General features: G+C 39.7%; 1 protein-coding gene across 11 annotated transcripts in view; it reads left to right on the plus strand.

Moving 5' to 3' along the window:
- Positions 1–27,869, plus strand: part of GRIP1 (glutamate receptor interacting protein 1) — a gene marked incomplete at its 5' end in the record, with an annotated part of 731,133 nt that overhangs the window by 427,329 nt on the left and 275,935 nt on the right. The window lies entirely within an intron of this gene.

The raw sequence follows: 27,869 nt of genomic DNA on the forward strand, positions 1-27,869 counted from the left end.
CTTCATTCATTGCTGAAAAGAAAATGCGTTTGCGTCCGGTGCTGAAGTTATCATGGGAACCTGTCATTTTGCATGCTGATTAACTGGGCAAGAAAATTCACGTGTGTGTTACTGTCCTTTCCATGACACACGTGCTAAATGCAGCTGGCAGCTTTAGGACCCACACAGCTGACGAATGCACAGAATCATTGTTTATTCTGTTTATTTCTGACATGAGCTTTTTCTCAGGACAGCTTTAGTTTTTTTGTTTATTTTTTAGAATTGCATGTTCAGAAATGTAGGTAGGTAATTTGAAATGCTTTGGTCTTATGTGCTGTTTGAAGAACTTTATTTGAAAGTAAAAAACCATTGCTTTGGGCTTCCCTGGTGGTGCAGTGGTTGAGAGTCCGCCTGCCGATGCAGGGGACATGGGTTCATGCCCCGGTCCGGGAAGATCCCACATGCTGCGGAGTGGCTGGGCCCGTGAGCCATGGCCGCTAAGCCTGCGCGTCCGGAGCCTGTGCTCTGCAATGGGAGAGGCCACAACAGTGAGAGGCCCGCGTACCACAAAAACAAAAAAACAAAACAAAAAAAAACACCATTGCTTTGTATCCTCCCTTCAAGAATTCCTGGCTTGTGATTGTCTCTCTTAGAACTCTAAAATATTAATTAAATCTCTCCGTAATATTTTAAATATGCTTTTCTTTGAAATCACTCTCCGTATGCCATCCCATTTACTTTGTGAGCCTTCTTTTGCAAAGTTAGTGAATGTTGTTTTTAAAAATCTTGCCTTAGGTGCGGATAGATGTGTGAGCTCTTTTGCCTTATTTCCTTTAGATAGAATCTTCTTTAGAGAGAACTTATTATTTTAAAAAACTTCACTCTGAGTAAAAGTGTGTAGCTGCAAATGCCTTTCTTTTGCAGCCTGTGACATGAGTACTGTCAAGTAATTAATGGATGTAATTATGCTCTAGAAGCTCTGCACCTATAAATAAGTTAATGGATGCTGTTTCTATCAGTTCAGCTTGACATATCAGAGTTCTTTTATCACCAGCAGTACAGCTAAAAATGCAATTAATATTTTATTTGGCAGAAGAATGAGCACAAAGCAAATAGTGTGGAATAGATCTTGAGTCAATAACAGGAAAGAGAATAAATACTAGAGCCAAACTTACCGAAGGCATTTGCAACTTGTTTGGATAGCAGAGCAAGTCCTTTGAAAAGGTACTTTGGGGAAAATATAGGAAAGACTATCCATTTTAAATTAGGCTGTTAGCATGGGTTAGTGAATTCTGTTTTGACTTTATCCTCTGCACTTGGTACAAATGTACCATTTCTGTTTATGAATCACTATTAACAGACTATCTTTTATGTGATGGTTTGGGCTAAGACTTAGAAGGTCTCTATTCTAAAAAGTTCTTAGCTGAGTTTAGCATTTACTCATCTTGATGTTAAGAAGTTGATGCTCTTATTAGATTATAACCATAAAACAATTGATATTTTCTATTCATGTGTATCAGAGATTCTTTTACAAATCCTACATACTAGGATGAAAGTGAACCTAAGCAATTTTTAGTTTTTACAAATATTTTTAAACTTTGTCCAGTTTTCTGTGTCTTACGGAAGCATTGCTGTCCGTTAGTGAAAGGAGATTTAAATGTTTACTAAGATAGTTTTAGAAATCTAGATAAATGAGGAAAATATTGATACCTTCTTTGTCATTGCTATTTCACTTCCCCCCCCCCAAATCTTTATATCTGTCTGCCTCTTTTCTCTTTGGCATCTGGCTGAAGACTGCCAATTGATGACTGCAGTAAAATCTCTATGTGGAATCAATTTGCCATCATTCGGTTCCTCTGTGCATTTGACTGGATGTTCAGATGTTGGACAAGATGTGTCTGAGTAATGCACCACCTACCTTGTCATCTCCTTACCGTCCTGTCAAACAAAGTTCAAGTCCCACTAATGCTACCTGTTGTTCCAAACTGGATACATTGAGTTCCAGCACCCCACCCCTACCTGTTGTGCTATGTTTCTTAGGCTGTAGTAATGAAACCAAGAACTATATGTAATTACAATCTTAAATTACGCTTCTTTAGGTTTTTTGGGGTGAGGAGTAATGTGCAGATACGCACTTGGATGAAGGTTCTTTCCTGCCTTGTCCCCCTCCTCACACAGCTCCCACACCCTCACTCTCCACCCCCAAAGGCATATATTTCTTTATACCCGTTGAAGGCTTCATCTAATACACCTCCTCCAGATAGTTACCCCAGTGCCCTGCAACTTGTCTATTAAGAGGAATTAGATTTGCCTAGTTGAAAGTGGTAGGACTTATGAATTTTCTGTGAGTTTTTAGCAAATGCTTCAAGTTCCTTATTGGACCCCTTGTGGCTAGAACCTTGTCCAGCTCTTAGGAGGGGCAGGGAAGATTTGCTTTGTGTTTCTGAGACTACTTTGCTATTTGTGGTTGGTGTCACCCACAAGAAAAAACAATATGGCAATTATAATATCTTTTTGATTCTCTTAAAGAGAAAAGGATGCAATTAAAGGTAAACTATTTTCTACACACACACACAAATTCTTAGTAGTTTACTTGTGTTTTAGGTTTCTTCATTCATTCATCTATTGTCCATTTAACAAATATCTGTTGAGTATCTACTATGTGTGCCAGGCACTGCCATTTTTGTACTAAAATCCTGGGCTGGGACACTTTATAAGGGTGTCAAGCATTTTAAAATCAATATATTTTTAACAATAAATAAATTGTTCTTTATTTGTGAAATGATTTTTAAAGATCTATAAAATATACACTTTACAGACAAATCCTTTGGTCACCCTGCATAGAAGCATGACCCGCAGGTTTATGGCAGAACATATTTTAGGTGGCCTTAGTACTTTTCAGACTTGGGAATTGAGTCTGTTTTCTTTTTTTTTTTTTTGCGGGACGCGGGCCTCTCACTGTTGTGGCCTCTCCCGTTGCGGAGCACAGGCTCCGAATGCACAGGCTCAGCGGCCATGGCCCACGGGCCTAGCCGCTCCGCGGCATGTGGGATCCTCCCGGACCGGGGCACGAACCCGCGTCCCCTGCATCAGCAGGCAGACTCCCAACCACTGCGCCACCAGGGAAGCCCCGAGTCTGTTTTCTTATTAAGGCTTCAAGTGACTGTTTCAATTTGTTTGCCTTATGGACCTCCTACCAAGGTAGATCAAGGACAAGAAAATAACCTTTTCTTAAAAGTCCTGGTCCTACAGTTAAGATAGGAACTTTGGGCCACTAAGAGACCAAAATGGTCAAAAGTATTCTTTTACATCTAATAATGAAATCTAGAGAAGAGATGCTGTCTTCTGCCTCTGTTCTAACGCCACAGTGAGACCGTCTACTGATTACCTAGCATAGGAGCCAAACCCAAAAATAATATTTTCCAGGCACATTGAACAAAGGAATTTTCTTGAGCAAGTAAAGCTGGGCTTCTTGGCACCTACCTTCACAACTGCTTACCTCTGAGAGCCTGCTTTCTTTGCCAGGGGTTACAGTACCTTAAGAGAGGTGAGTGTGTTCTTGGGGAAGGGAATATATTTTCACAGCTTCTACAGCCATTGTTCTGTTTCTCACGTCATGTTTGTGTCGTTTTATTCTCCTTGAAATTGGTTGGCCTCCTCTGCAAAGAATCATTTTCTGTGTGATAACTGGTGTGACCCCACTTCTTTCTCAGGTGCCACTGTTTTTAGTTGGGAGATTGGAATTTCCATGCTCCACTGGTAATGGCATTTTTCTTTCACAAGCTTTCCTCTGTCTACCAAAGTCAACATCAGCCAACTAATATTTACTGACACTCCACAGGGAGCATGCGGCTCTGGTCACCTCTTGTTTTTGGTCTCCATTCATTTTATCTCCCCATCTTCTCTTTACTGGCTCAGGACTCATGTCCAAAAATCTCTGCCTTCACTTTAGTATAGATTTCAAAATCATTTATCATAGCTGGCCTAAGTGTCATTTTATTTTCCTTTTTTTAAAAAATTTTATTTATTTTTGGTTGCGTTGGGTCTCAGTTGCTTCACACAGGCTTTCTCTAGTTGCAGGTGAGCAGGGGCTACTCTTTGTTGCGATGCGCGGGCTTCTCATTGCGGTGGCTTCTCTTGTTGCGGAGCACAGGCTCTAGGTACGCGGGCTTCAGTAGTTGCAGCACATGAGCGCAGTAGTTGTGGCTCGCGGGCTCTAGAGCGCAGGTGCAGTAGCTGTGGCGCACGGGCTTAGTTGCTCCGCGGCATGTGGGATCTTCCCTGACCAGGGCTCGAACCCATGTCCCCTGCATTGGCAGGCAGATTCTCAACCACTGCACCACCAGGGAAGTCCCTCATTTTATTTTCTACTTGCCTTCTCTTCCTCTCTCTTCCCAGACACACATATGGCCTAGAATAGAATGAATGTTCCCTGTCCCTTTCCCATTAGCTTACTCCAGGCAGCCCTGTTGACCTGAGTCCCAGTGGGGCATCTGAGCTTGTGGCTGGCATCCCACTGCCCCCTGCTGTGCACTCTTTCTTTCTTCTTCCTGATTACCCCTCCCAGCCTGGGTATCCTCTCTCCTCTCCTGCTGCCTGGGCATTCCTGGGCCTCACTTTATCCACTGGCGCTGAGCAGGATTAAAAGGCACTTCCACTCAGTCTCTGCTCCTTACACCCCCGCCCCCAGCATGGTATCATTGTGCTTGAAAGGGAAGGTCAGACATTAATCTAGGACTTGTCTCCTGATGGAACTGCAACTCAACCATTTTAGTCAGCCAGCGATCTTATTCTTAATTCTCTTCAATAAGAACGATCTCACGATGTGTCTGATAACCTTTCAAAGGACCATTTAAGTGAGCTCTGAGTCTTTTTAAACTCTTCGACACTCATCCAATGTTTAAAACTTTTTCTATTCAGAAATTCATCTTCTATGTGTAATCTCCATCAATTTCAACAGTACATTTAATTTTTTTTTTGGTCTTGATGGAAGAGGAAAAATATTTCCTATGTCTTCCCTTCTGCAATATTCTTTTAATCCAAGGAACTCTGTATCAGCCATTGAGTTCAATGTCATTGTTCTGAATGTGATTGCTCCGCTTTTGATGGCTTCGAATTTTCTGCTCAGGTCCCTCTGCACTTCGCCATCTGTCTGTGTCTAGTCTCCCAGCTCCTCTGGCATTCTCCTCTGATGAGTCCTCATCCACGCCGTGATATGATTCAGAATTGATTATCATCTGGGTTAAGAATATTCTCTCTCCCTGCTGGACCTCATTACTCGCATTTCCCCATCCCCATTTCTTCTGCTAACCCACGCTGTCCTCCTCTGTCAGATGCTGCCATCTGGAACAGCTTGACTGTATCTCTCTACCTCATTAACTTTCCATCCCTTTTCACATCTCACCTGAAAACATATCCTTTCTCCTTTGCCTCTACCTCTTAATTTCATCCCCTCGAAGCTAGTTTACTCATTCATCATTCCAGCCTATAAACTTTTTAAAATTCCATGCCCTTAAAAGCTGTTGCACAAAATAAGATTGTCTTATTTTGTTGAAGTGTCATCAGTTGCTAGGACACGAGCATATTTCTCTCGCAAATGGAGAGACCCCACTTGAATAGGAGAATTCTGCAACTGGATCTCAGGCAAGTCTTGCTGTTCCCCCACAAGTGCTGCTAACTGAGGGGATGGTGATGGATTTCTTGCTGTGCTCCTTGTCCAGTGCTCTGAGGGAGTTCACATGGAACAGCGGCTTGGACCACATTACTCCTAGTGGTCTGAGGCTATTCTTTTGTAAAACTAGCTCGGCTTGTCATAGTTGCCAGGTTTATTTCTCCCCTATCTTCTTGGATGGGAATTGCATGCTGGAAATGCTTTTCCTCCTTCCAGAAGCCACGCATCCTTCTGATGGAGTAACTGGTTATCCTTCATATAACCTCCTATGAACAAGAGTCCAGACTCTCTGATATGATTGCGGCTGTTCAGAGAGGAAAAGCTGGTTCGTTACTGAGAAAAGGAATTCCAATTCAGGATAGGCATTCTCACTTTGGGAAAATGAGACCCAGTGTTTCCTTTTTGCCCCACTTTTTCTAGAGTAGGAAAAGGGGGTGGGAACCATATATTGATACCTGCTCACCCAGAATATTAAAGGGAAATCAACCAAGGTAATACATCACTAATCCCTCAGTGTTCTACATGGTATAGGGGCAACAGAATTGACTTAGAAGTGAGATGACATGTGATCTTGTCGCAGCTCTTCTGTTTTTACCTGTGTGGCCAAAAAAAAGAACTGAACCTCCCCGTTAAACCTCAGTTTCCTCATCTATAAATTAAAAATCATATGCAAAAGCTTTTATATGGCTTTATGCTCATGTTAGCTATAAGAAAATTGTTTCATTCTAATTTTCTACTGCAATTGATTTGAATTTCTGTCTTAGTCAATTTACTTTATTCTGACAGAAAACATATTTTTGGTAATTCAAGAGAAGGCAAAATATGTATTCTGAAAATTTCTAGGAATATAAGGGAGCAGTCAATGCTTAGATCCTTCTCCTTTTTCTCTCTTTCATTCAGTCAGTCTCTTGGCATTATTCTGCCCATATGCGTGAGAATTGTATGTTCACCTAAAAATTAATCATCTGTGCCTTCTACATCTACAGAAGAAAATATATTGTTGCAAAATTTGTTTGGTAATCACTTTAAAGTTTCGGGACCACACGTCTCTCAAAGAAAAGCCATGCACACTTAGCTTCTTGAAGGATGTTACTTCACCTTTCAAATGCAAAGAGACACTTTGACCTTGCCATTAAAAAAGCAATTGAAACAAAATGGTCTCATATTAAGTCAGTGGTAACCACCTAAATTCAGACAAACCTTCTCAGGCTATTAGAAAATGAGAAAAAGTATTAATTTGTTATTACAATAATAAGAATACTGTTACTAATTCTTATTAATAATTCAAACTAGATTTTTAAACAGCTGAACATATGAAGAAAGCACAATAATTAAAATTTGTACTGAGTAAATTTTCTACCCAGTTTTCAAAACAAAGATGAATTAAGAGAAAAGGTAAAATCTTACGTCATGTCACTAAAAATACATTGCTGGTGTTATAATGGAAACCTGGAACCTGGTGTGGGGGGCAAGGTGGTCTGCAATTTATCCTATTCTATGTGCTTTTTAATAAGAGTTGAAGTTATACTAGATGTGAACCCATATCTTTGCCCTACATTTTCTTCTTAAAATTCTGCCCACTTGTGTGTGTTAGCACACTGTTGTCATAAGATGTTACTGACTCTGTAGTATTCCATTATGTGGATTACCATACTTAACATATCACCCTAGTTTGTTTCCACATTTTCACTCAAATAAATGATGATGTTGAGTATCTTTAAAGAATTGCTTTGTATCATTTTTTTTAGATTCCACATATAAGCAATATCATATGATATCCGTCTTTCTCCGTCTGGCTTACCTCAGTGTGATAATCTCTGGGTCCATCCATGCTGCTGCAGATGGCATTATTTCATTCTTTTTTACGGCTGAGTAATATTCCACTGTATAAATATACCACATCTTCTTTATCTATTCATCTGTCGATGGACATTTAGGTTGCTTCCATGTTTTGGCTATTGTAAATAGTGCTGTAGTGAACATTGGGGTGTATATATCTTCTTGAATTACGGTTTTCTCCAGATATATGCCCAGGAGTGGGATTGCAGGATCATATGATACAAATGAAATTATATATAAAACAGAAATAGGCCCACAAACATAGAAAATAAACTTATGGTTACCAAAGGGAAGGGAGAGAGGGATAAATTAGGAGTTTGGGATTAACATATACACACGATTATATATAAAATAGATAACCAACAAGGACCTACTGTGTAACACAGGGAACTATACTCAGTATTTCATAACAACCTATAAGGAAAAAGAATCCTTGGTGTTCTAAATTGTTGCCTCAGTATATTCTCACTTTCAAATCTCCTGACACACATCTCCTGAGAAATGTGTTCGGGATATGTACCTCACATGTGTTCTCAAAGGCTTTTTAAAGCTAACAAAGGTGGCAGAAATGTGTTTGGAATACATAGCCCATATGTGTTCTCAAAGGCAGAAAAACAGTGAGGGAAGCAGCATTTGGATGCCATAATATCCAAAAAGTGAAGCAAGGATAATATTTCATACAGGAGAGAGAGAGAGCAGCCTTCAGTGAGAAGGAGAGTGAAAATGAACAGCCATTCAGCTTTTTAAGTGGGTCATCATTGACCTTTGAGAGAACAGTTTCAGCAGAGTAGGGATGTCCACAACCAGATTATAAGGGCTTCAGGCACACCTAAAGGTCATGAGTACACACCACTCTTCGAAGGTGGACAGCGAAGGTGAGGCTATGGCCTGGGAGTAGCCTCTAGGGGTGGAGGGTGGAACCACAGGGAATAGGGAAGGGTATTATGAGATAGAGATGTGGGCATTTTTTTAGGTTTAGAGGAAGGAGCTTGTAGAGAGGTGAAACTTCAAGATGCAAATCAGAGGAGAGATGATTCCAGAGCAAGGCAAGGCAAGGTGAGAGAGAGTGAGGGCCAAATGCAGAGGGAGACCAGCCTGGGCCAGCAGGAGGAATGCCTACATCATGGAGAGGGTACAGCACAGGAAGAAAGCTTTTGAGGTAGACACTAAGAAAGTTAGCCTAACTCAACTTTCTTAATAAATTAGAAGGAGATTCTAAAAACTCATATTCTTGTGAGCTCCTAATGTAGGGGTTTCTAAATTTGTCTATGCATTGGAATCACCTGGGAGCTTAAAAAATCACCTGTGTCAACCCCAGAGCCTGTGATTTAATTGACTGGGGATGTGGTCTACACTTGGGAATTTTTAAAAATTTCCCAGGTGATTCTGCTTTGCAGGTGCATTTGGGAGCCACCAACCTAACCATTTAGGGAGCCCCATGGGGACATCACACTGGTCCTTGGGAATCAGACATGTTTCCGCCAGAGACCAGCAGCTGCTGGGAGGGAGAAGTTGAGCAGATTCAACTTCCTGTGACCTTGAAGGCAGAGACCATCTGAAAATGGAAATGGAGCCAAAAGAAAGAGACACCAGGTCCCAGTATCATCACCTGAGCCTCTGGTCAAGAACTACCTTAAGTGAGCTCTGATCTCTGCCCTAGACTTCTTCCGTTATATTAGCCAATAATTTTCCCCAACACCTAAGCTAATTACAGCCAGGTTTGTTTCAGTCACTTGCAATCAAAAGAAGCCTGATATATGGGTGGTAACAGTTGAGCGTACACATTTTGATAACCAGAATCGCTCACGTTCCCCAGAATACCAGTACAACCTCAACAAATCTTGGTCCCCCAGCTCCGTGCTGAGTTATGAGCACCACTGCTCATTTAGGATTTCCTTTGGATCATTTTGTTTAGTGGACCATTGATCAAGTGGACCCCTCCCCCCACTTGGTGGTCCACATCAGCATAAACTAGAAGGAATGTCCAGATAGGGATGGAAAGGAATATTTTTCCATGTGGTTTTTCTGTCTTTACTATCCCAGGAGCTAATTCCTCCCCTCCTCTCCCCACTAAGCAGAAGGTGATTGTTTAATGAATGCTGACATAGACCTACTTACGGTAATGGATTCCACCCTCATTTGTGTTCTTCAGGAAGTCTGTCACCCCAGCCCCCAGATAGGGGTAGTTGCATGCTAAAGCCAGCTTATACTAGCTTAAAAGAGCCAGTGATTAAATTTTCAAGAGTTTTGTGAGCCAGTTGTTAAACATATCTGTTATTAAACATCATTTTATATAAACTTATGGTTAAATAAATTATATTAAAAACAAAGGTAATAAATGCTCAAACTTCATCACTTCCCAATCATTGCCTAATTATTATTTTACAACATTTTATTCTCTGTACTCTTAAGGTCTAGTGTATCAGTATGGTGGAAATACTATATAATGGTGTGCTACTGTACATTTCTCCCCAATTCCACAGTCAGTGACATCACATTAGTAGCTTGAAATTGGCTATGGTGTGTTTACACCATGGAAATTGGCATACGCAATAAATCAAGGCTTCCTCATAAGCCCCAGAAAGCCAGCTGTTAAACATTTACCAACACACCACTGAATAGGTACCTCTACTGTACGTATTCATAAAACATGTGTAGATGTCTTTCCTTTTGCTTTCCAAGTGGAATTGTGATTGTCCGTTTATCTGTATACAACCATCAGACTATGAATTCCTTGAAATTAATATACATGCTTTACTTATCACTATATCCCCAGCAAATACACAGTATTTGGCGCAACGAAAATGCCCTGTTGAAGGGATAGTGTTAATTTCTAAAGGTCTCCTGGATTAACCAATCTCATGTGTTCATTTTGGACTTGGAATGTTTCAGTTAACTCCTTCCTTTTCTCCAGAGCTCTTGATTTTTGAAAATATTCTTTCAGGTTTTCACATCACATGAGAAAATAAGCACCAGGACTACTCCAAGGAGCTTCAGCATCCTCTAACACCTGCTGATTTCCCAGTTTCCCTCCTAACAAGAGGGGTGTTCAACATCCTCCTCCTTTCCCTCCTTCTCTGGAAACCTGCTCTGGGCAGTCTAGAGGAAGATTCTGGCAGGAGGCCAGGAACAGCACCTAGGGGCTGGAGGCTGAAGGACAAACTGTTGTTGAATTCTGCATGACCAAATTCCCAACTGAATTCAATCTGAGGAACATTTAGGACCCCACAGAGTTTCTGATTGAATTGAATTTTTCCCATTCTATAAAGCTAGGGGACCTCATATAGATCAAAGTGAAGTTCATTTATTGCCTTTGTTTTCTAAATGCTTTGTTGGTAAGTTTGGTTCATAAACTGTGAAAATTCAGTTATAAAGTCTCAGAATCAAAAGAGTTTCCAAGAGTATTAATTCCTAATGATATTTTTATGTTGACGATATTTATTTGTTTTAGATGTATGCCTCCCGAATGTTAAAATCTGTATAAGGATTAGGGGCTCAAATCACACTGACCAAAAACTTTCCCTCAGCTACATCCCAAATGTCAACATGAAAGCAAAAAGGGCAGTTCTAAAAATGGAAGTAATGGATGGATATCAAGAGACCAGAGATTTTCAGAAATTTCTGAAAGATGGAAAGTAGATAAACCAAAGCAGACATTATAGTCCAGGACAAATACAAGAAAAATGGAATGGGCAGGGGGAGTCATGCTTCCTGGGAGAGGAGGCACAGACAGGCTCCAAATCTGTGTTGATTTGGGAGATCAGGAAGAAGAAGGGGGTAGAAAATAATGTGATTTTTTTTGAAGGATGAAACACCTGGGAAAGTCAACCCCACTCCCCTTTAATCACCTTCCATTACAGTATTGTTCCCTAATCTAAAACTAGAAAACCAGCCTTTTAAGATGTTCCTGGATATGTAGTGATGATGACCCTCAGAGTAAAACCCTCCTCATTTTGGCATGAAGTTAGTGAGGAATAGGCAGGTATAACATGCCTGTTTACCTTACTGTCTGTTCCCAGCCCGAGACCTTCAGGTAAAGCCTGCCAGTTTTCACATCCTGTCACTCTGAGGAAAGGTTGATCGAAGAAATATATCTGTATAATTTGCACTAGCTACTTGTATTAGCAACTTAGTTTTCTATTAATAAATGTAAACTGATAATGACTGACATTTGAGGGCTAACAACTAACTTGAAGAAAGGAGAGGTGATTCAAGAACAAAAGATACACTTTTAAACATTCTAATTATTAACCTCAGAAACATTGAAGAAGGTATAGTATTACATACATAAAACAAGACCAGCTATAATGATAAGGGGGCAAAAATATGCAGAATTGTTAGAATATAAAAATATGACTACTGGGTCTTCCCTGGCAGTCCAGTGGTTAAGACTTCACACTTCCACTGCAGGGGGCATGGGTTCGATCCTGGTTGGGGAACTAAGATCCCACATGCTGCACAGTACAGCCAAAAAAAAAAAAAAAAACAAGGAAGATATTTTTTAAAAGTAGGTACATAGAAGATCAATTGGAAAGACACAGCAGCAACCTAAAAAGACATTGGGAGAGTAGAGAGAAAAAGAAACTATAATGGATATGATTGATACAAGTTCCTGAAACAAAAGAAAGTTTTCAGATTGAAAAGGCCCATTGAGCCCTAAGCAAGATGACTGAAGAAAGACCTAAACAAATTCTCTTGAAATTCTAGGACATTATGAAAAAGAGAAGATCCTAAGAGTTTCTCAAGAGAAATAAATATAGACTTCCTATAAAGGAATGAGAGTCAACTTGGTATCAGACTTTTTATTAACACTAGATTCTAGAAGATTTTTTCAATGCTTTCAACGTTTTGAGGAGGTGTGCTTTTAAAACTAGAACTATCAGTCAAGGGTGAGCATAAAATAAAGACATATTTAGGCATGCAATGATTCAGATGATTTATATCCAACATGCACTTTTAGAAAAAGCTTGCTGAGAAACTTAGGCAAAGAAAAAATATGTATATGTATCTCTGTCTCTCTCTAAAGAAATTAAAGATGATACAAACAGATGGAGAGATATACCATGTTCTTGGATTGGAAGAATCAATACTGTGAAAATGACTATACTACCCAAAGCAATCTACAGATTCAATGCAATCCCTATCAAATTACCAATGGCACTTTTTATGGAGCTAGAACAAAAAATCTTAAAATTTGTATGGCAACACAAAAGACCCCGAATAGCCAAAGCAGTCTTGAGTGAAAAAAACAGAGCTGGAGGAATCAGACTCCTTGACTTCAGACTATACTACAAAGCTACAGTAATCAAGACAGTATGGTACTGGCACAAAAACAGAAACATAGATCAATGGAACAAGATAGAAAGCCCAGAGATAAACCCACATACCTATGGTCAACTAATCTATGACAAAGGAGGCAAGGGTATACAATGGAGAAAAGACAGTCTCTTCAATAAGTGGTGCTGGGAAAACTGGACAGCTACATGTAAATGAATGAAATTAGAACACTCCCTAACACCATACACAAAAATAAACTCAAAATAGATTAGAGACCTAAATGTAAGACCGGACACTATAAAACTCTTAGAGGAAAACATAGGAAGGACACTCTTTGACATAAATCACAGCAAGATCTTTTTTATCCTCCTCTAGAGTAATGGAAATAAAAACAAAAATAAACAAATTGGACCTAATGAAACTTAAAAGCTTTTGCACAGCAAAGGAAACCATAAACAAGATAAAAGGACAACCCTCAGAATGGGAGAAAATATTTGCAAATGAATCAACGGACAAAGGATTAATCTCCAAAATATATAAACAGCTCATGCAGCTCAATATAAAAAAAGCAAACAACCCAATCCAAAAATGGGCAGAAGACCTAAATAGACACTTCTCCAAAGAAGACATACAGATGGCCAAGAAGCACATGAAAAACTGCTCAACATCACTAATTATTAGAGAAATGCAAATCAAAACTACAATGAGGTATCACCTCACACCAGTTAGAATGGGCACCATCAGAAAATCTACAAACAATAAATGCTGGAGAGGGTGTGGAGAAAAGGGAACCCTCTTGCACTGTTGGTGGGAATGTCAATTGATACAGCCACTATGGAGAACAGTATGGAGGTTCCTTAAAAAACGAAAAATAGAATTACCATATGACCCAGCAATCCCACTACTGGGCATATACCCAGAGAAAACCATAATTCAAAAAGAGACATGCACCCCAATGTTCATTGCAGCACTATTTACAATAGCCAGATCATTGAAGCAACCTAAATGCCCATCAACAGATGAATGGATAAAGAAGATGTGGTACGTATATACAATGGAGTATTACTCAGCCATAAAAAGGAACGAAATTGGGTCATTTGTAGAGACGTGGATGGACCTAGAGACTGTCATACAGAGTGAAGTAAGTCAGAAGGAGAAAAACAAATACCGCATGCTAACACAGAGAGAAGTCAGAAAGAGGAAAAGAAATATCGTACATTAACGCATATATGTGGAACCTAGAAGAATGGTACAGATGAGCTGGTTTGCAGGGCAGAAACTGAGACACAGATGTAGAGAACAAACGTATGGACACCAAGGGGGGAAAGTGGCGGGGTGTGTGTGTGTGTGTGTGTGTGATGAATTGGGCGACTGGGATTGACATGTATACACTGATGTGTATAAAATTGATGACTAATAAGAACCTGCTGTATAAAAAAAAAAAGTTCATTTGGTTGAACCCTGAGTGATTGACAGCTGAAACTGAAAACAAATGTGCCATGCTTACCAATGTGAAGCTGTGTTGTCCCTCTTCACCCACTGGACTCTCACTCCCCTTCTATTCCAATTTCATCTGCTTGGAGGATAAGGAGGATTCGTGGTGGGGCCCAGGTCTCTCTGGTCCCAAGGAGGACCAAAGGCCATAAACACTCTGAACTACGGCATGGAGAGAGGGTTTTAAACCTTTATAACTCTGTTGGTTCTGGCACCCAAGTGCCAACCTTCTTGCTTCCATGGGAGAGGAGGCGTCCAAATATAGCTAACGCAGTTAGTCTAGGGTTCATAGGGGTCACAGTAGGTGAGAGAAGTTTGGACCAACTCAATGTACTTTTTTTGCTGTTTCTATATCTCATGTATAGTAGGAATTGGCATATTATATGCATGTACTTCCCATCCCAATAGTGTCAGGGGGGTTCTCCTAGGAGTTGCGGTAGAAAAGTTGCTTCTACCTCTGGGGTACTGCAACCCTAGCTCTTTGAATTTCAGTGACTGATGATTTTGCTGATTGGAGCCTACTGTGGCTTGAATTGTATCCTCATAAAAAAACGTTCGTACCCCCAGGGATGCGGGGCGCTCACGCGCGCGGCACACGACCCCCCCGGCCCACACCTCGGCCGCCGGAGAGTCCCCTCCCGACGGCCGCGGCGGGGAGGACCTGTGGCGCGCGGCGCGGCGCCCCGGCCCCGTGGTGGGGGGGAGCGGAGTCTAGGGGTAGAAGGGAGGGGCCTCCCGACTCCCCGCGGGCCCGACCGCCCCGACCCCAAGGCGGACGGGCGACCCCCCATGGGTCTTTAAACCTCTGCGCCGGGACGCGCTAGGTACCTGGAGAGGGGTAGGCGGGCGAGGCTGGGGGGCGGAGCGCCCCACGCTCGCCGCCGCCCTAACACCGACCAACACGCTCTCCGCTCGCGGCCGCCCGCAGCACGCGGGCCTCGGCGCTACCGGCCCGTGACGCGGGGCCCCGGCCGGGCACAGGGCCGACCACCACACGAGACACCACGGCCACCGCCAGACGACGCCCCCACCATGTCCCCGAAACCAAAAAAAAAAAAAAAAAAAAAAAACTGCATCGCCTGCTTTAGGGATTCCATCACATTATTTTATTTTGCAATGAATGATATTTATATAATCGTAATTTTATAATTGTCATTTATTGGATTTTTAATTTTTATAGTTTAGCTGTACAGAGAAAGCACAAAACTAAATTACAATTAGGGAAGAGAATGTAAATGCTATAAACTTTTGTAATATAAAGATAATTAGGGCTTCCCTGGTGGCGCAGTGGTTGAGAGTCCGCCTGCTGATGCAGGGCACACGGGTTTGTACCCCGGTTCGGGAGGATCCCACATGCCGCGGAGCGGCTGGGCCCGTGAGCCATGGCCGCTGAGCCTGCGCGTCCGGAGCCTGTGCTCCACAACGGGAGAGGCCACAACAGTGAGAGGCCCGCGTACCACAAAAACAAACAAACAAAAAACAAAGCAAAGATAATTATAGGGGCTTCCCTGGTGGCGCAGTGGTTGGGGGTCCACCTGCCGCTGCGGGGGGCGCGGGTTCGTGCCCCGGTCCGGGAGACCCGCGTACCGCAAAAAAAAAAAAAGATAATTATGTACCTACTAAGCTTGGAGGTTTATGGAGAAGAGAGGAATGGAAGGAAGTATAGAGCTGCTAATTTCCTCAATTTATGTGGAATATATCTTAAGGTATTATGTGAAGTTAACATGTTAAGGAAACAAAATGACCACAGAAAGTCTGGCGCTGTGAAATGTTGACGTGGACAACACGTCTGGCGCTGAACATTTCATGCACTTCTCAGGGAAGTAAAATTTAGTACAATCACTTTTGGAAAACTGTTTGGTGATGTCTACTGAAGTGTAATTGCTACATATTATCTAGCCCAGCAAGTCCACTCCTAGTTTTATACCCAACAAAAATGCATAAATATATGATTCAAGATTTGCACAAGAATGGCTATTGCATTAGTATTAGTATAAGGCTAGAAACAACCCAGATATCCTTTAACAATAGAATGGCTACATATATTATGGTATTCAGGGGCATACTGTATGTAATTAAAAAGAAGACACTACTGCTCCATTCAATAAAATGCATGAATCTCACTAGCATAATTTTGAGTGAAAGAGGCTAAACACGAAAAAGTATACGATTCATTTATTAAAAGGTTTAAAAACACTCAAAATCAATCTATGAGGTTAGAAATCAAGATAATGTGGAGACAGGAAGGAAATTGATCCGACACTGGTAGAGGTCTGTATCTTCATCTGGGTTGTGGTTACATGGATGTGTTTACTTTGTGACAACTCATGTAGCTGTTCACTTTTACTTCATGCACTTTGTGTGTACAATAAAAAGTTTATTTAAAAAATCCCAGAGTTGAAGAGTACACTCTTTATACTTCATAAATATATCTAATAGAACTACCAATATGAGGGGAAGAGGGAGGAGTGGACGGTGCACATTTCCCTCTTTCACAGACAACATTGACAAACAGTGTTTGAAAATGATAAATGAAAAAATGGTAACATTTATTTTGGTAGTTTCAGAAGTTTGGAAAGTGAAACAATTAAAAAAAATATTTCCCATTGAGGAATGGGAGTGAGATGAGAAATAATGAAGAAGGAAATTTTTACTTTTTATCTTTTACTCTTCTCTACCATAACATTAAAAAGACAAAACAAAAGTAATATTAACAATAATAATCATAGCTGCCATTTATTTCATGTTTACCATTATTGAGATACTGAACTAGATATTCTGTATAATTTATCTCAGTTAAATCTTCACACTTGTATTCTTCACTGCATTTATTAGGGTGGAATTTATTAACCCAGTTATAATGATATAACCTAAAAATCAAGATACCCAATTATAATACGAAAGGATAAAACATGATTTAGAAAGAAAAATTCTCAGCAATCCAGAATATATTTGTTATAAGATTAAGGTACATATATTTGAGTTTGAGCTCCCTAGCAGTTGGAGGCAGGGGAAGCTCTTATTGTGGTTATGTCTCATTGCCCATTTAAAAACCTGGAGAGATAATCGGTACCTGGCAACAAATTCTGGAAGGAACGTACACTATGAATGTTTGTCTAAGGTGTGATACATGCTATAATTATGTTATGGCAAAAAGATAGAAAAGTTATTTGAAAAACTCTCTTATTGACTCACTATAAAAGCCAAGAGCATCATATTATATCATAATGCAGGGAAGTAATTTCTTTAGGAAATGCAGGTAGTAGAATCAGGACATACTGATTTCTGGAGAGTTTCCCAACCTTTGTTCTTTAGAGAACTAATTATGCTCGATGTTAATAGTTACTTCATCAAAAAATGGGTTAAATTGTCTTCGAAAATGCAGCAAACTGTAATCTCTCTTTCATAGACTCAAAACTATCCTAGCATATTAAAGAGCCTTAGAAGTTCAATAGAAAATAAAGCTAATTAATTTCACTTAACCCAGTTTTTCCCCCCAGTTTTTTTAATGATAGGACCTTTCTTCATGTAACACTGATACTGCAGATACCAGAGTTTGGGAAACATTAGTTTACCTAGTACAGGTTGGAAGGTAGCAAGCATATAAGCACCAGTGATAATAGCTTTCAAAACTAGTTGTTTCAGATACACTTTTGGCAAGTACTGGAAGATGAATTTTCTGAGAATTGCCTCAAGTGCCAGTATTCTCTGGTATCATGTATAAAATGAGACCCATAGGATACAGAGTGCAAAAGTATAGAAAACAAAGTTTGTGTCCTGTTAACAGAAACTTAGGACTCTGACAAAGTCTTTCCTAGACATACTCCTCTATTTTTACACGGAAATAAACTGCAGGGCTGTCTGCAGCTAGATGATGCACACACCCACCCCCCATTCCTCCAAAGTGCAGAGCTGTCTGCATTTTGAATCTGTCAAATCATTTCAGCTCAATTCTAGGAAACCTCTAAGATCTGAGCCATGAAGCACAAAAGAAATGATTCGATTCATAACATTTAAAAGGCACTGTTAGAAACTGGCCACCCAATGAAAGAGGCAGATGACCCCCAGACACTGTCTAGTTTTTACTGCAACTAATTCCTAAGGAACCTGGCAAACTGAGTTCTCTACAAAGTATGCCCTACACCCAGAGAGCTGAATGAGTAAACTTTGGGGTGGAGTTTCAATTTTCCATTTATATATTAGAGAATGTCTGCCAAATTCTTTATAGCAGAATTAATCAGTATATCTGATAACAGTGGCATATGGTCAGCTTTCAGTGTGGTAGAATCTGTGGGCATAATTCTAATGGAGCTCAGATGTTATCAAGTTACCTTGATAAAGGTTAGCAGGAAGGGAGATGCCACACCATTTAGAATTAGAATTTGATCTGTCAGACAAGCGTTCTTATCCGTGCTGATTCTGATAGTGGTATTATGGTATACCCTTTGAAAAAAGCATTAGTAGCTTGTACTTTAATCCAAGAGTGTACAGCTTGACTCATAGATCTGTTTATGGAATCAAAGGCAAAAAAAGATCAATGAACACGACAAGAAGTCTTACCTCGTCTCAGTGTGGTAAAGCAAGGGGAGAACAGTAATCAGCAACGGAAGAGTGACTCCTTAATGCAAGGTAGTAGATTGAGGGACCCAGACTTACCATTTTTCTTTGTTTTTATGAAGAAAATGAGTCATAGTTTTGCACCTTTTTAAAAAAATTAATTTATCCATTTATTTATTTTTGGCTGCGTTGGGTCTTCATTGCTGCATGCGGGCTTTCTCTAGTTGTGGCGAGCAGGGGCTACTCTTCGTTGCGGTGTGTGGGCTTCTCATTGCAGTGGCTTCTCTTGTTGTGGAGCACAGGCTCTAGGCACGTGGGCTTCAGTAGTTGTGGCTCGCAGGCTCTAGAGCGCAGGCTCAGTAGCTGTGGTGCACGGGCTTAGTTGCTCCGAGGCAAGTGGGATCTTCCCGGACCAGGGCTTGAACCCGTGTCCCCTGCATTGGCAGGCAGATTCCCAACCACTGTGCCACCAGGGAAGCCCTAGTTTTGCACTTTGAATGAAATATAAGATGGTTTCCTACTTTGAACGGAGAGCCCACCAGGAAGAATTATGTGCCAAGAAAGTCATTACAGTAAGTGGCCTGATAGAAAAGACACAGGCACATGGGACAGAACTGTAATAATTCTTGGAGGAAAAGGTATTTTTCTAAGATCTTTTTCAACATTTAGGCAAGTGATAGAAATTTTTAAAAGAGGTTTTTGGGGAAAGAAATAACAGGCGTTGGCAAGGATGTGGAGAAAAGGGATCCTTTATACACTCTTGGTGAGAATGTTAGTTGGTGCAGCCACTATGGAGAACAGTATGGCAGTTCCTCAAAAAATTAAGCATAGAACTACCATATGATCCAGATATCCCATTTCTGGGTATTTATGCAAAGAATATGAAAACACTAATTTGAAAAGATATATGCATCCCTATGTTCACCACAGCATTATTTATAATAGCCAAGATATGGTAACAACCTAAGTGGCCATCAGTGGATGAATGGATAAAAAAGATGTGGAATATATATACACAATAGAATATTACTCAGTTATAAAAAAATAAAATCTTGCCATTTGTAGCAACAGAAATGGACCTTAAAGGTATTATGCTAAGTGAAGTAAGTCTGATGGAGAAAGACAAATACCATATTATTTCACTCTTATGTGGAATATAAAAAACAAACAACAAAAAAAAAACAGATGAACAAACCAAACCAAAACAAAACAAACATGTAGATACAGAGAACAGAGCTGTAGTTATCAGAGGGGAAGGGGGGAGGGTGAAATGGGTAAAGGGGGTCAACTGTATGGTGATGAGTGGAAACTAACTTTTGGTAGTAAGCATGCTGTAGTGTATACAGAAGTTGAAATATAATGTTATGCACATAAAACATATGTTGTTATAAACCAATGTTCCCTCAATAAAAAATAAATAAAAGAGGTTTGAGTTTGTTTGTTTTTTGGTTTGTTTTAACCAAATTTTAGGAAGAGACAGGCCTGTAAACTATAAAATGTGGGAAAAGCATCATGAAATAATTCACCCAACCATCTAAAGAAACATGTGCTTCTACTTTTCTTCCTGGGGACATTATAACTCAGATGACAATGCACAAGACCCTCAACTCTTGTCAGCCAAAATTGTTCACAGAAACTTACTAGTACCCTTCCCCTGCCCCCAAAGGAATATGTTGCACTGAAAAGGTTTTGAAGTTAAACAGTTTATGCATGATTTCCTCCATACTGTACAGACTTTCAGTGGGAGGGTAGAGTATGGAAATGGGCAGGGAACCTGGTAAAGAAGAGGGAGAGGGAGGAAGCAGGATTCCTGACTTCAGCAGACAGTGGACTGACAAATAACAAAGGGGCCATCAAGATGAGTCGATATTGGTCAGCCATGGTTGGAAGGGAAACCTCTCCAGAAGGACATTTTGCATGGAGTGAATCTGGATCTTCTCAGCCTAGCTCCTCATTTGAAACACAGAAGACAGAAAATATTTTGAGTGGTTATTTTCTTAATCCTTACTAGGATGATACACAATTACTGTCATTCTACATGTGCAGGGGTATGGACACCCTAGAATATTAGGGCTTAATTCTCTCACTGAACCCAGAGTGGGAAAGGCTACAGTGTTATTGATGGGGAAGAAAAGATTTTGTTTTATCTAAACCTTACATGCCCCAAATTTCACTGTTCAACTGATACATATGGTGAAATCTTAAAATAGTTGTATTAAGTGCTAAAGATTAATTTGAGGATGAATTAATCATTTTATTTAAAATCTCTTAAGGGCAGAGTTGGAAAAAAGTGGATTGGTAATTGTATAAATAGGACACTGGTCATTGTAAAGCCTTGAGAGGGTGCTTTTTAGTGATGCTTAAAATAAAACTAAATGAGGGGGGCTTCCCTGGTGGCACAGTGGTTGAGAATCTGCCTGCCAGTGCAGGGGACACGGGTTCGAGCCCTGGTCTGGGAAGATCCCACGGGGCAACTAGGCCCGTGAGCCGCAACTACTGAGCCTGCGTGTCTGGAGCCTGTGCTCTGCAAGAGAGGCCGCGACAGTGAGAGGCCCACGCACCGCAATGAAGAGTGGGCCCCCCGCTCGCCGCAACTGGAGAAAGCCCTCACACAGAAATGAAGACCCAACACAGCCAAATATAAATAAATAAATAAATAAATAAATAAAAAACCCTAAATGAGGACTCAAAAATATTAGTTTGGGGAAAAGAAAATGTTTCAATTACCTTTTTCATTACTTTGGTGAAATCCTAGACAATACAGAGTGTAAAATGTATATTATATGGTGTCTGACATTCAAATGAAGTCCATCTGAGATTTTAATGAAGACTATGATGAATTTTCTAGACTGGACTGTCTGTCCCCAAGTCAAATTGAAAAATTGTAGTAGGTATGGTTTGTTTTGGTTTCTTTGCCACCTCCCCTATTTTTCCAGAATCTAAGCAGGGTTTTATTTTCACAGGACCTAGCTTTCAGAGCTAGTTTGTTTGTTTGTTTGTTTTGGAGAGAAGTAGTCTCTGCTTTGAGAGATTAACTCCAAGGGACTTTGGTGGTTTGAATGCTCCAGCACTTGACCTTTTTCATTGGAAATTCTAGATGAGCAAAATCTCCTTAAGACTCAAATCTCTAGGGGCAGAACTTTGAACTCTCTGGCGGGCTGATATTTAGCATAGGAAGTTCAAATCAGCTACATAGATGGAGCCCTACTCATAAAAATAATTCTGCTTTCAGATTATAGAAGCCGTTTTTCCCCAAATATTCTTAATTTCTATAAGGTCATGGATCTTTCATCACAGCTGGACACTTGAGCATATTTCTGTGTTTCTAGGAAAGCCGCCATATATCTGCATATTTTAACTTGTATTTTCCTAAAAATTATAGCATCCATTCCAACTTCAGTATTTATGTGTCTTCAGAGTATAACTAGTGACTTACATAGATCAGAAGATATATGCATGTGTAATCTGTAATATATATTTGTATATATGTAATACATATGTATAATTTGTATACATATAACATATATACATGAATACACATATATACACATACAAACATGCACACACAAATTTATTTGATGCTGTGCAAAAATACATTTTTTTTTCCATACTTAAACCGTCAATACTGTAATGGGCACAGCCCATATCTTACTCCTCTCAGTATCTCCAGCACCAGGCAAAATGCCTAGAACATATCAGGCAATCAATAAATATAAATATATAAATAAATAAAATGAAATTAATATTAAATTAGTAACTTATTTTCTGTTCACACATCTCCCCCCAAAACAGAAATGTGTTAGTGAAATGAAATAGTGGGCTGAAAATGACTTACGAGAAATATATGTAAAAGTGCTATGTAAAATTTTATATAAATATGGTGTAGTGTTATGTTCCCATGAAATATTAACATTTGAAATGTTATAACTGTACAATATACGTAGTTTTAATAATAGACCCTGGACTAATAAGAGTCAATTGAGACTAGGTCATTAGCTGAGGAATAGGTCCTTGACTTAAAATATCAATAAGAGGATAATTCATGGGTGTAATCATTTTTCTTCCTAGCCTTAAATAGCATTAAATGTTGTTCTGTGACATAGAAACAATTTGATAGCTATTCTAATATTAAGATGATGCTAATCATTTGACTATGTAGGCACATCATTTTAATGGGTGATATGTTACGATATTGATTTCATTATTTACTATTTAGCTTTTATTTTAGGGTATGAGTGCTAGAGATTAGTTTTTTTTACTTGTTTTTAAGTGAAGTATAGTTGATTTACAATTAGTTTCTGGTATACAGCAAAGTGATTCAGGTGTGTGTGTGTGTGTGTGTGTGTGTGTGTATACTTTTTTCATATTCTTTTCCATTATGGTTTATTACAGGATACTGAATATAATTCCCTATGCTATACAGTAGGTCCTTGTTATCCTTGTTGTTTATCTCTTTTATATGTAGTAGTTTGTATCTACTAATCCCAAACTCCTAATTTATCCCTCCCCCTTGCTTTCTCCTTTGGTAACCATAAGTTTGCTTTCTATGGAGATTTTTTTTTAACAGCATTAACTAAGGTTTTAAGATATATGAAGAAAATTCTAATAAGGACACATTATTGATTCCTTATCCTCAACGATGGCTAACAGTTCACCAGAGAAGAGTTGGGCTGAGGCTGTTGAGTTGTATGCAGTGTAGACACCAACATGAGAATCATGGAAAACAATAGATAGTTTAGTTTTCTCTCTAGAGAAGCATGAGCACTGATTTATTTCGATGGCTATCTTTGTACAGCAAACAGAATCTTTTAATAGAAAAACAATCCTTTGTATATTTTGTGTGTAGAACCTATGTGTTAACTTGAGATATATTTGGGGAGTTTGTACTGTAAAATACCATTTTTATGGTCTAAAATCCAGGTAGAACTTCTTTTTATTTTCCACTGGAGAGAGTTTACATTACATAGCAACAATTCACCAGGAGTTAATAGTTATTGAGCCTCTAGTGGGTACATGGTACAACTGGGTCCTTCAAGAAATGTATCTTTTAAATGTCCATTTTTAGAGGACATACTAGATACACTGTCAGAATGAACAACCATTTGAAAGGGAAAAGAATTGTTCTCTTAGATTGAGTTCAGTGTATATATATATATATATATATATATAGTTTATGTTAAATTAGAATCTATACTGAGACATGTCCTTTTTCAGTAACGTATAAAATAAAAATAGTACATTAATAGTCACATCCTCAAGGATTGTGTGATACTATATTACATGCATGTAGAAGTGTAGCTTTTAAATGTTTTGTTTTGAAGGAAATAAAGTTGTTTTCAAAAAGGAATGTACAGTGACAGCTTCATTTATTCCTTCACAAATATTTATTGAGCACCCAAATGTCAGATAAAGCTGTGGGTGGTAGGTATTCACACCACCGTGTGCAAAACAAGCATTGCTCTTAAACTATGGAGGCTACTTTTAATGGTAAAGTCAGACAATAAACAAATACACGAATAAATGGACACTCTCAGTGTTATGCAGAAGTTAAAGGAAGACATGGGGTAGAGAGTAAGGGGCAAGGCACTAAGTGAGATGGGGGATGTCATCTCATCAGGGATGGCCTCTGATGAGATAATATCTGGGCCAAGACCTGAGAGCCATGTGATTATCTGGGGGAAGAATGTTCTGCACAGAGGGAACAGCAAGTGCAAAGGCCCTGAGGTAGGAATGAGCTTGGCGTGTGAGGCTCACCAAGAGGACGATATTGTTAGAGCAGAGTAAGAGTTGAGTAAAGTAAGCAAAGCAAAGAGTTGAGGAGCTACTTTTTAAATAGGGATTTTAAGTTGATTGCTTATCATCTGCATGTGCAGTCACACCCCTGAGATCTCTAAAAAGGTACAGATTACAAGAATACAAGGATTCAAGCTTATTTAGTACCATACTTTCTAGGCATTTCTTCATGTTTATGAGGATCGTTCCTAGCTGCAAAGAGGGCCCTCATCTAGATCCACGGTCAGCATAGACTGCATTAAGTTCTCAAAGTAATTTGCTAATTAATAGTAGCAATAATCCTGTGCATTGTTTCCATTGTTCTTATTGATTCCTTTTTTTTTTAATTAGGATGAGCTGTGGTTTAACAACTTTTTTTTTAATGTACAGCAGGTTCTTATTAGTCATCAGTTTTATACACATCAGTGTATACATGTCAGTCCCAATTGCCCAGTTCATCCCACCACCACCACCCCCTCCACTTTCCCCCCTTGGTGTCCATATGTTTGTTCTCTACATCTGTGTCTCAATTTCTGCCCTGCAAACCGGTTCATCTGTACCATTTTTCTAGGTTCCACATATATGCGTTAATATACGATATTTGTTTTTCTCTTTCTGACTTACCTTATTGATTCCTTTTGTCTCTACCTCTCTGTGTTTTTTTTTGTTTTTTTTTGTTTTGTTTTGTTTTTTTTGAGGTACGTGGGCCTCTCACTGTTGTGGCCTCTCCCATTGCAGAGCACAGGCTCCGGACACGCAGGCTCAGTGGCCATGGCTCACGAGCACAGCCGCTCTGCGGCATGTGGGATCTTCCCGGACCGGGGCACGAACCCGTGTCCCGTGCATCGGCAGGCGGACTCTCAACCACTGCGCCACCAGGGAAGCCCCTTACCTTGTTTTTGAGTGTGGTTGTGCCCCCTTAATTTTGCTTTAAATTTTCATTGCTATGTGTCCAGCATGAGCCAGAGGAATGCTTCTCTTGGATAGGGTTTATGGTAGATCTTCCGCGTTCTTATAGCAAATAGTTTCTTCCTTTAGGTCTAGTGTGGATCAACAATTTTTTGGGTTCTATATCCTCTCAGTGACATAAATGCTGAGCTGCTAAATTGAAGTATGTAAGAAACTGAAGGAAGGGAATACTGGGATGAAGCTTCTATTCTACTACATTAGATTAATAAATGGAGGAATTGCTAATCCAGAGATGTTATTATTCACTGATTTTATTTCCCAAATTGGTACCAGTACTCATTTGAGGTGATACTTTCAGGAGACAGGTGGGCTAGTATAAAACGGCTAAATATTCTGTGAGAACGTGCACTGTTCAGCATACAGGGGTACCTCACGTTTATAAAGTGCCTGGTTTAAGCTATTGGGTGTTTGGCAAACAGATGCTTGGAAAGTTATAATAGGGTAGTAATTAGATCAATTATATATTCATACTTAAGGGAAAGAGATTTTTTAAAAATTATTATGCCATTTTAAATTTAGAAGCTCTGTGAAAATTGTATGTGGAAACTGAGAGCCTGAGATCTAGAAATCAATGTCAAGGAATCCAAAGACTCAGCTCTTACCATTGTACCTCCGTCAGCCACAACTTTTCTGGCACAATAGAATTGTAAGCACAATAGGATTTATCACAGAACAACCAAATTAAAATACATGAGTGTGGGCTGTTTTAAAGATAGCCTTCTTGACCTCTGGAATCTTTCAAGTAAAACAACTGACATTCATATTTTATAGATCAAGCAAACTAGAGGTGAAAACTGTAGGCTGTTTCATAATCCTCATGTGCTCCTTTCCACTATTTGCAAGGTACACATAGACCCTAAAGAAAATCCCAAGTAAGCGCCTCTGGGGTGGAAATCTTTCATCACGTTCTAAGAAGAAAAGCCAAACTTCTGGTGAGTCAAATCAGCTTTGGTCCCAGAAGGGAAAGCATATGTGTGGAGAGCACATGGGCATGGACATATTCCAGCTCATAGGTGAGATGCTTTCCCAGCATCCGCTATGCAAAGGCTCCACTTGTTAACTCTACTCATAGACAACTCAACACTAACTGCCCATCGTCAATTATCTTTCAAACTCATGTTTTCTCTCTCCCGCTACATTAGAATATCCATGAAGGCAAAGAACTATCTCCTGTATTTCTCCTGTATTTCCTTGAGTTCCTCCATAGCTTCCACTATAGGACTTGCAGATTGGAGTAGTGGAATAAAGATTTGTTTCATATTATTTGACTTTTCATTAAGAAAATTTTTCACCTTTCCCAGAAAGCAGAATACTTCTCTATCATTCAGTTTGAACATACTACCCAGAACCCCTTTTGCTTCCTAGTATTTTAATTTTTCCCACAATAATTCCCAGATGCCACCTCTGCTAAGAAAACTCTGAAAATACAATGCACGTTGTAGTGGGAAATGGATCTGGCAGCCCCATGTGCTTCTGTCCTGATTCTAATACTTTTTCTTTAATAAAAACAATGTATTCAGAAGTGATGGATGGTATTATTCAGTTTAGAATGAGTGAGTAAAAGCTCCCCTCCCTCCTGCTTAAAATTATGTCCATAGAGATTGCCACCAAGCAAAGGAATTTTTTTTGCTTATTACACAATACTGTGAAATTCTGCTTAATGTGTTGCCAGAGTGCCAGTGAATGGTCACAGGCCTGCAGATATAATCCTAATGTGCTTGTTTCCTGTTCTCCCCAATTAGTCATGGTGTATTAAAGTGAATAACATCTTTTAAAGTCTGTTGGCAGCTGTTTTTGCTGAAGCATTCATATCTGTGCTTTTTAAAAAGAACAGTAATTGTGAGCATTCTGATTTGGAAATAAAGAGAATTTGAAAATGGGGTAGGGGGAGCTAAGTGACGTAGGGAGAAAAACAGTCCCTAGAGCAGAACACAATAGCTCTTAAAGCTTAAGGTTTAGGAAATAATTTAAATTTTGCTGATGCCTTTCCTCCAGCCTCTGACTTTCCTGGGCTCTGTAGAAGATTGTAGGATGTGAAATGAGTTAAGTATCCGTCCTGCTTTAGGATAATCCTTACATCTATGGACTGTGAATTTAAGGAGATTAATGGATAGATACATTGAGTGAAATTCTAGGTTTCTTATTTTGGTGCTTAATATTCCAGAGTTGCTACGCCACTGCTTGTCTGGGCAAAGTGGAATCCAATAAAGCCACAAAGTATATGCATCCCGATGGGAAATGAATGTTCTAGCAGTAGCAGGAGCCCCTAACACATGTAGGTAGTATATACTAACACATACTAGGCAATAAT

The sequence above is a fragment of the Mesoplodon bidens genome (genome assembly GCF_964165515.1).
Source record: "Mesoplodon bidens genome assembly, chromosome: 11".
Classification (NCBI taxonomy): domain Eukaryota; kingdom Metazoa; phylum Chordata; class Mammalia; order Artiodactyla; family Ziphiidae; genus Mesoplodon; species Mesoplodon bidens.